Source organism: Myotis davidii, unplaced genomic scaffold, assembly GCF_000327345.1.
Source record: "Myotis davidii unplaced genomic scaffold, ASM32734v1 scaffold1586, whole genome shotgun sequence".
NCBI classification, from domain to species: Eukaryota; Metazoa; Chordata; class Mammalia; order Chiroptera; family Vespertilionidae; genus Myotis; species Myotis davidii.
In genome coordinates, this window is record NW_006296798.1 from 62,490 (window position 1) to 71,706 (window position 9,217).

Here is a 9,217-nt window from a genome sequence, read left to right on the forward strand (position 1 = left end):
TTAGACTCTATGATGCCTCAGTGTTTTAAGGGATATGTCAGAAACTGTTGATGTTCAGATTTCAGGATAAAGGGGAAAATATCAATTCAGAAAGTAGACCCAAGCATGAAGGATAGGAAGAGGCTACAAAAGCAAGTGCAGGGAAGAGATATTATTTTTGATGAGGAATTATGACAAAGTATGAGGCTGTCCACTCGAGGTGCTGATTTCCCTTTCCAAATCTTGATGAGCCTTAATTGTGATCATTATTGCACTTCACTTTTCAGGGGTGGTATTTCTCTGACTATTACAGATAATATCCAGTTCTGCCATGTAATTTAGAAGGATTGGTCTAGGATTTAGCTTGCAAAATGCAATGGTAGAGAAACAGAAAACGGCTACAGTTGTAAGTGCTTTAAAAGTGCTGCAGCCTAAAGACCTGTCAAGGAAAAGTGAAGAGAAATTTAGAAAAAAACTTTGTATATAAAAAAGACATACTTAAGGCTGGAAGAATTTTGATATAAAGGGTGAATGTGTGGATGAGGGAAAAAAATGTTTACTTTTTTCTTCTGCTTGAAATCTATTTTAACCAAATCTAGTTATTGGTATCCTTTTATAGATTTTTTTTTACCTGATGCCTAATAAACTCTCAATTGTGGTTTTAACTTACTCTTCAGCTCGAGAATATCTGTTTCCATTTTACTTTTCATTATTGTGTCTGTCTCATTTACTCAAGTTTTCCAATAGTACCACTAGGAATCCACAGGCTTAATCTCCACTTTCTTCTATCATGTTTGTTATCTACCTCACATTTTCATGGTGGCTTACTCAATTATTGGAGAGTTCCATATTTTTCATTCCCCTATTCAGATAAGGGGGTGGGAGGCATTCTATTATGCACAGTCCCAGGCAAATTCTTGGAATTATGTGGTCAGTGAAAAGTTGTAAGCCACAGACTACTCTATTCTCATATATTTTCTTGTCTTGTCAGCTTCCTATGGCACCTTGACACTCAAAGATGCAATGGGCCACTCTCTTCTTTTGATGGAGTTTTTTTTTTTTTTTTACAGAGAGGAAGGGAGACAGATAGAGAATTAGAAACATCAATAAGAGGGAAACATCGATCAGCTGCTTCCTGCACACCCCCTACTGGGGATGTGCCCACAACCAAGGTACATGCCCTTGTCCGGAATCGAACCTGGGACCCTTGAGTCCGCAGGCTGATGCTCTTTCTGCTGAGCCACACCGGTTAGGGCGGGCCACTCTCTTCTTGAGATGTTCAGTGGAAGGGGATGAAAGTGGGTATTGTCAAAACCTGGTTGTCTCAAAACACATGAAGTTCTGTCTTTTTTTCTATTTGGGGCAAGAACCATAGTCTTAAGGAATGCTGAAATGTTGGATTGGTCTGTCTTTTTCCTGTGTGACTCATTTGTTTTGTTTTAGAAGTCAACGCTGATGTAACAAGTCAAAGCTGATATTTTACTTTATGACCCTGTTTGGTAATATAGTTCATAGAAATACCTGGCTCTTTTCCTTTTTCCTCGTAACATGTATTTCCATCTGCAATATTAGGTTATCATTTGCTTATTTTCCTATCGTTTGTCTCTCTCTATTAGAACATAAGCTCCCTCTGAGCAAGGGATCTGATTGCTTTGTCCACTGCTGGATTCTTAGGGGCTGGCATGCAATGGATATGGCTCAGTAGATATTTGTTAAAAGGAAGAAAGGACATAACTGTACATTGGTGAAGACAAAGATGATTATCAGGCTCTTTACTTCAAAGACTCTATGGTCCCAATACACAGGGTATCCCAAAAATGTATACACACTTTGGTTACCATTATTAATTCCAATGGATTGAATCTGAAAAGAAAGAAACATCAATTGAGCTATCGGCTGTTAAAGTGTGTATACATTTTTTGGGGAACACACTGCATACAAGTGATTTAGGAAGGGAAGATACATGGTTTATTTTGAATATATTGGGTTTAAGGTATCCAAAATACATCATGGAGATGTCAATTGGTTATTTAGATTGAAAATATGAAGCTATAAGGGTAGTGTTATGCAAGTGGAGAGACTGGGGATTTAATAACATCTATATAGTATGTAGTGTATAAAAAGCACTAAACTGATTTTTTGTAGCATGGAATGACTAGGGGGCCAAAGACTCAACCCTTGTGCACACTAATGTGGAACTGAGAAAAATATTTTTATATAATTATGACCTCTGAGCTAAGAAAACTAAGTAAATGGACAAACATTGGACATTAAAGAGTGATTGAATAGAGATCTCTGGAGATAGGGATTTGTCTCCAGGAGCTACATTTACATATTCCAAGGAAGGAGGGTGCAATATCTGGGACCATCTGTTTATAATGCAAAGAATCACAGAATATCAAGGAGAAAAGGTTTACCTCTGTTTTTCTGGAGGGGAGAGTGCTAGCTATATGGTAGTTTCTATTTAAGTTCCCAGATTCATACATTTAGAATTATTCTCCCATAGTGCTAAAGAAAAAGTCACTTGTGGATGCAGGGTTACATCTGTCTCTCATTGTGTCACATTGAAGGGAGAACATGGGTCATAGAGAACCAAAATATTTGTTGCTGTAAAGTAATATTACTATGACTTTGATCCAAAAATCTAATGTTTGATTTTAGGGCATAATAAGTAAACATGGATATTAAAAACATTGGCTAATACTTATGTTCTAATAAGAGAAAAAAAGAAACTATGACTGAGAACTGGGAAAGGATGATATCTTAGAAGATAACCGAGTTTTTCAATGTTTAAAGAGCTCCCAGGTAGAAGATGGATTTAATCTAGATTATAAAGGGCTATATAAAGGTCAGTTGTCCTGGAAGGCAAGTTTTGGTGTCAACATTTTCAGTGAGGAACCCCACAAACCATTAGAAGAAAAGAAATAATATGTTGTAATGAAAATAATACTGAATCAGGAATAGAACAATGCTTAGAATTTTTTTGCCTTCCTCATAGTCATGTTGTTTCGTGCAAGCAAACATGATCATCTTTGAATCTCTATTTCCTCATCCTTAGTCAGTCTACTTAACAGGACTTTCCTGAAGATCAGTAATTGTAAATTGTAAATTTTTAAAGGCCAAAAGAATCTTAGATGCATTCTCCTGAACTAAAGATGTAAGGCAGAGATTAGGTGGCCATCTCTCAAACCATCTTGGCTGTCTGACATTCTGATAACTACAACCCCTGATGTCTGAGGGCAACTTCATGGGGGACCACAGTAAGAACCGCCCTGAGTCTAGTCAGCCCACAGAACCATGAGATACAATAATACATTTTTCTAAAATGTCATGTAGTGCTGCATAGCAATATGCTTCAATGCTTTTCTGTGTGAACTGGGAATATACAAGAAACTAAAATACTTGAGGATTCCCAAGGCTAATCACCCTATGTTTTGCTAAAAGTATAATCTTTGCTGTTATGACACAGTTAAGTGTGACTTTAAAATTTTTATGTGCCGGAGTGCTCATTTGCTTCAAGCCTCCAACTCAGTTCTCTGTGGGACAACTGCACTGTGGCTCCAGCTCCCCCAAAGGACATAATTCAACGTTTCTTTCCAAAGCCATTCATGTTACCAGGGAGTGCTGCAAATATATTGCAAAGGGAGAAAGAACATACGGGTTCCCTTACAGTATTTTCTTTGTTTAAGAAAATAAAATTACATAAAGAAAAAGAAATGATTTTCCCATCCTTTGGGAGGTCCCATAAGCACCTGAGAATTGCTTGAGAATATGATCTTGTTTTTGAGAAAATTGTATATTTTGGGCATACTTTTCCTGACGATTGAACACTAATGTTATTTCACCATAGGACACAGTCATTTATCAGCAAGGAGGCAATATGTGATAATAATAGAGATATACTTTAATTTTTCAGAATTCTTTTATATATATTAATAAAATTACAGAGTTTTAACGTGGGGAATAACGTTGGACAATAAATGCAGTCCCTTCGTTTTTTCAATAAGAACGATGGAGGCGAGAGGGTGGAGTGGTTTGCTCATGGACAGTTAGCTAGTTGGTGGCAGAACCAGATTCTTCAGTCTTTGTCCACTACCCATCGTAGTGCTTCTGTTTTGGGAGACCTTTCCCTGGTAAATATAGCAAAGCTTCTTTGTCTAGTTTTATAGTTAAGGCAGAGTATCATTATGGTTGAGTGATTTAATTAAGGTCAAAAAGGCAATTTAAAACATAACCCTAAGCACTCCTACGACCCCTTATCATCCCAGCCATTCCACTCCTGGGCATATACCCATTATTTTTTTAAAATATATTTTTATTTATTTCAGAGAGGAAGGGAGAGGGAGAGAGATAGACATCAATGATGAGAGAGAATCATTGATTGGCTGCTTCTGGACTCCCCCCCCCTCCCACTGGGGATTGAGCCAGCAACCCAGGCATATGCCCTTGACCGGAATCAAACCCAGGACCCTTCAGTCCATAGACCAATGCTCTCTCTATCCACTGAGCCAAACCAGTTAGGGCCCATAATTTATTTTAATAGCGTGGTTGTGTGGGTTCACTAAACAATGTAAGTGACATACATCACCTAAAGTAGAGTAGATGATTAAACTAGTTTCCTTCTTTTCTCTGTAGGTTATACAATCACGTTTCATGGAGCAGAGTGGAGAGTTAATTGACTATGTTTTTCTGTCAAGAAGATACATGTTAAGGCTGCTGTGGGGTTGAAGGGTGAGGCTCTCTGGCTTTTCTAAGTCAAGTGCAGTTATTGGTCAGTCACGCTCCGGAGGCAATTAACACATTCTCCGGACAAAGTTCACTTTCAAAAGACTTCTCTAACTCTGCCATTCTGATTGCTATTCTAGACACCTTGGTTGTTATGCAGATTTTTTTGGTGTGTGTGTGTGTGTGTGTGTGTGTGTGTGTGTGTGTGTGTGTCTGGTGACTGCATCTTCTCTGCATAGGACTGGAAGATCATCCAGGGAATTCTTTTGGGGTCCCAGATACTTCCTACAAGAGGAAGCTGATCCCCAGGAGCCTGGTAGTTTGGTACCTTTATATAGTGTGCCCCCCAAAAAACTGTATACACATACTTTGAATAATTATAAAGATAGTAGTGTTTATTAAAATACATTTCATTTTCAAAATTGAGCTATCAGCTGTTAAAATGTGTATATGTTTTTTGGGACTCCCTTTAGATGAAGCAGAAATGGCTTCCCCTTAAGTACTATTGGACCATTCATATGTAATAGATAACTGGGACTTTATTCAGTCCATGATGTGCGATGATAAGCAGAGCGAGGGCTTTGCAATTTTACGTATTTGCATGCACCTGCTAATTCTAAGTTTTATTCGCTTTATGACCACTACAGTCATTTGTTTCTCTTAGTTTCAGAATTCTCTTTGATGAAAAAAGAAGATAAAGGAAAAAAGTTAGGCAGAGAGAGGAGAGGAGGAAGGGAAGAAAAGAGGAAGGGAGGGAAGAAAGAAGGAAATTAATATCTTTTTTTACCAAATTGTTGTGAGAATAAATCAAAATGAGATAATTTGAGAGATAATTCGAGTAGGCACTTAATAAATATTTTTGCCACCCCTCCCCCCTTTTCTTAAAACTGATTTTGGAGTTTAAAAGCCTTTATTAAATAATGAATCTGGACATGATGGGTGGAGATTACATAAGTGGGAAGGGTATAGTCCCTGTCCTTAAGGACCATTAGATAACACAAAAACTTGTTTAACATAAATTAGATTGCAGAGCCCTGGTAGGGAACTGTGCCTAAAAGCTAATAAAATTTCTTACAAATATCACTGAGAAGCTTCCAGCGAGTCTTCTTGCTCCTGTGTCATCTTGTTACAATGACATTTCAGCCAATATATTTTTGGCTTGATGAATGCCTGGCTTTGTCCTCAGGCCGTCTATACTGTTTCACTAGAGAACTTGTCATAGTTAGAGAAACTCCAAGAAGGGGACTATATTATTGCCATTGTATTGATGAGGGAAATTAAGGTCCAGTGAGGTAAAGTAACAAGTCCAAGGTCATATGGGAGGTAGCACCTGGGCCTGTTCTATCCAACTCTGGAGACTTGATTCATTGTCGCCATGTGCTGTTGCCTCTCCAGGTCTTGAAGAAAGTCAGGAGAGCAGGTTGAATAGCAGAGAGCATGGCTTCCAGAAATGACACAATAGAAGCTTTAGCAGGTTCTGAAGGGAAAGACATTCAACAACTTGGCCCGTCTGAAGATGGGAGGTAGCACCTGGGCCTGTTCTATCCAAATCTGGAGACTTGATTCATTGTCGCCATGTGCTGTTGCCTCTCCAGGTCTTGAAGAAAGTCAGGAGAGCAGGTTGAATAGCAGAGAGCATGGCTTCCAGAAATGACACAATAGAAGCTTTAGCAGGTTCTGAAGGGAAAGACATTCAACAACTTGGCCCGTCTGGAGTAAGGACATGGGATAACTATCAGCAGCTGCTGGAACAATTTGGGAGTGCCACTGCCCCAGGTTGAGAAGAACCAAGCACACATTAGGCTGGCTGCTTGATTCAGAAGTAATTAACTTCCTTGTGTTTTGTCAGTTGGGCAGGAGAAAGAAATGGCTGTGCCACGACTTCCCTTCTTCCTCTCATTAAAAGCTCTGCAGTCAAAGCACTCAGTTAATATTCTCACGCACAGGCACGTGGAAACCAACCCTTCCCATCTGCTTATGCAAAGAGCCATCGTGCTGTGAGGTAAGGACAATGTAACAGACTTTATCTCTTAAGTGTTGAAGGGAATGGCTCCGTTTCTGTGAAACCATCCATTACCTTTAGAGTGGTTTTCAGCATAATGCAGAGGATGCATGATTTTTACTGCCTTTTAAACATTTGCAAGATGGATGCTGTTTTAAAAATATTGAGATAAAGCTGCGCCTAGGGAAGAATGCTATGCGGGGGTCTGTGTGGGGAGTGTTAGAGGCATATGGGATTCTTTTTTTAAAATATATTTTATTGATTTTTTACAGAGAGGAAGGGAGAGAGATAGAGAGTTAGAAACATCAATGAGAGAGAAACATCGACCAGCTGCCTCCTGCACACCTCCTACTGGGGATGTGCCCAAAACTCAGGTACATGCCCTTGACTGGAATCGACCCTGGGACCTTTCAGTCTACAGGCTGACGCTCTATCCACTGAGCCAAACCAGTCAGGGCGGGATTCTTTTTTTAAGTGAAGGCTGGGCTAGGGAAAGTCACCATTGGGTAAAGTTTGTCTTTCTCTTCTTTCTGTGACTCCCTCTCCTCCACCTCCGGAAATCCGATTCCTTCACCAAACTGCTCAGAGCAGCTTCCTCCCCTGGTTTTCATCCAACATTAAACACTGCCCTCTGACTCCAATTCCCAGAGCCAGAAGTTCAATTTTGTAGAAACAAAAGTGCTAAAAAAAAAGTCTATTTCTTTCATCTCAAGGGGAGCAAGCATGTGCCCAGCCTTGCCACTTAACACAGGGCCCGGGGCCAATGGCATAAGCCCACCTGGGAATTTGTTTAAAATGGAGAAGTTTGCGTTCTGCCTGAGACCAATCGAATCAGACTCTGCATGTTAACATGTTTCTCAGTTGATAAAAGTTGGGAAGCTCTGCTCTAGAGACTCAAAGTCCTTCCATGGGAAACAAAACCCGGAGCAGAATTTCCTATGCATCGTGTCTTCCCCAATTCCATGTGGTCTTAACCTGTGATGGAGTCTGAGGTCAGTTTGCACAGTTCGGGAATCTCAGGGTTAAATTAAATTAAACAGGTCATTAGAACGACGAAAATACTAACATACCCTAATTGCAACCAGCTGCCATGTCGGAGTACTTATATTCAGGTACACTTGAAAATTTTCTGATTTATTTTTCACCATAATTCTATGAGGAAAGTACAAAACATGTCTCTATTTCATGTGGGGAGAAACTTAGCTTCAAGAAATTAGATATGCGGCCAAAGGCCACAGAGCTTGTGAAGTAGAGATTAAATTGAAACCCAGGCGACCCGACCCAGAACCTAAATGACTGTTCTGACCCTGCTGAAAGGTCTACAAGCCTCTAGAATTCTGATCTGCTTTGTGAATCTGTAAACCACATCTATAGTTAAGGTTCCCAAAATGGATTTGGCCACAGAGCCCCCTTTAAAAGGATGGAAGAATTCTCTAGAAGAGACCCCACAGAACATCTGGGAGCTGTCTCCCTTTGTCCCCCGTGCACTGTCAACCCTCCTTCTCCTGGCTTAGGGTTCCTATATCCAGCCTCTGTGGATGGCATTCACAGGACAGTCTTGCCCTCCAGCTTATGGTTAGATTCAGCCAATGGGCGTTTGATGGTCACAGTCCAGATGGATGGAGAGGTCAGATCACTCATTCACTGGGCTCTCTACCTGCTTGACTGCAATGCATCTCTCTACCAAGGGACACGGCTTCAGGTTGGTCATTCTTTCTTACAGCTTCAGGTTCAGGGGCGGGAATGGACCCTTCCTCTAGGGCAGTGGTTCTCAACCTGTGGGTCGCGACCCCTTTGGGGGTTGAACGACCCTTTCAGAGGGGTCATCTAAGACCATCAGAAAACACATAAATAATTACATTTTTTTGTGATTAATCACTATGCTTTAATTATGTTCAATCTGTAACAATGAAATTGGGGGTCACCACAATACCTCGTTTCTCCATGGGCTTTATTCAGGCATTTCCAAGGGAATTGCGAGTATTCCAGGTGGAGGATTCTGAGAAACTAATATGGACGGATGTTGGATACTCACACCTGAGGGAAATGGATACAGCAAAAAGCACAGCCTGAAGCACTCGTTTCTTCTCATTAGAAACACAGAGGAGCATGATGTGGCCACTATCTCAGAAGAAAACTGCTGGGAGCCATAGCGTTAGGGTCTCCTAGGGGGTGAGTATTAGGTGGAGGCGATGGGTCCTGAGGAAAGGGGAGGCTATGAAGAAGGCTGCTGCAAAGAAAGAAGAGGAAACAAATTCCTTCCCTAGAAAGTGCCTCTGGCCTCAAGCAGGAGTGACAAAGTGGATCCGTGGGGTCTAAGGTATATTTATGTTTGTGAGAGATGTCAACCTTAGAGCATCTTTGAGTCCAGGCGGTGGCTGTCAGAACTGAATACCCCTTCTGGGGACAAGAGACATCTGGACCAGGTCAGATATGCTGAGGCACTGGGGTATGAAAAGAGTAAAGAGAACTGACAAAAAAAAAAAAAATAAGAGACATTTTGAAGAAAGG

The 9,217-nt window shown here is 40.5% G+C and overlaps 2 long non-coding RNA genes across 2 annotated transcripts in view; both read left to right on the forward strand.

Annotated features, from left to right (window-relative positions):
- Positions 1-1,117: 1,117 nt before the first annotated feature.
- LOC107184465 overlaps positions 1,118-9,217 on the forward strand; it is a 27,736-nt gene continuing 19,636 nt past the window's right edge. Inside the window, exons 1-3 of the long non-coding RNA XR_001515318.1 lie at positions 1,118-1,151; positions 4,615-4,710; positions 6,562-6,706. This is a non-coding gene — a long non-coding RNA (uncharacterized LOC107184465). The remainder of the gene's footprint in view (positions 1,152-4,614; positions 4,711-6,561; positions 6,707-9,217) is intronic.
- The window catches only part of LOC107184466, a 17,140-nt gene continuing 16,649 nt past the window's right edge, over positions 8,727-9,217 (forward strand). The window contains exon 1 of the long non-coding RNA XR_001515319.1: positions 8,727-8,882. This is a non-coding gene — a long non-coding RNA (uncharacterized LOC107184466). The remainder of the gene's footprint in view (positions 8,883-9,217) is intronic.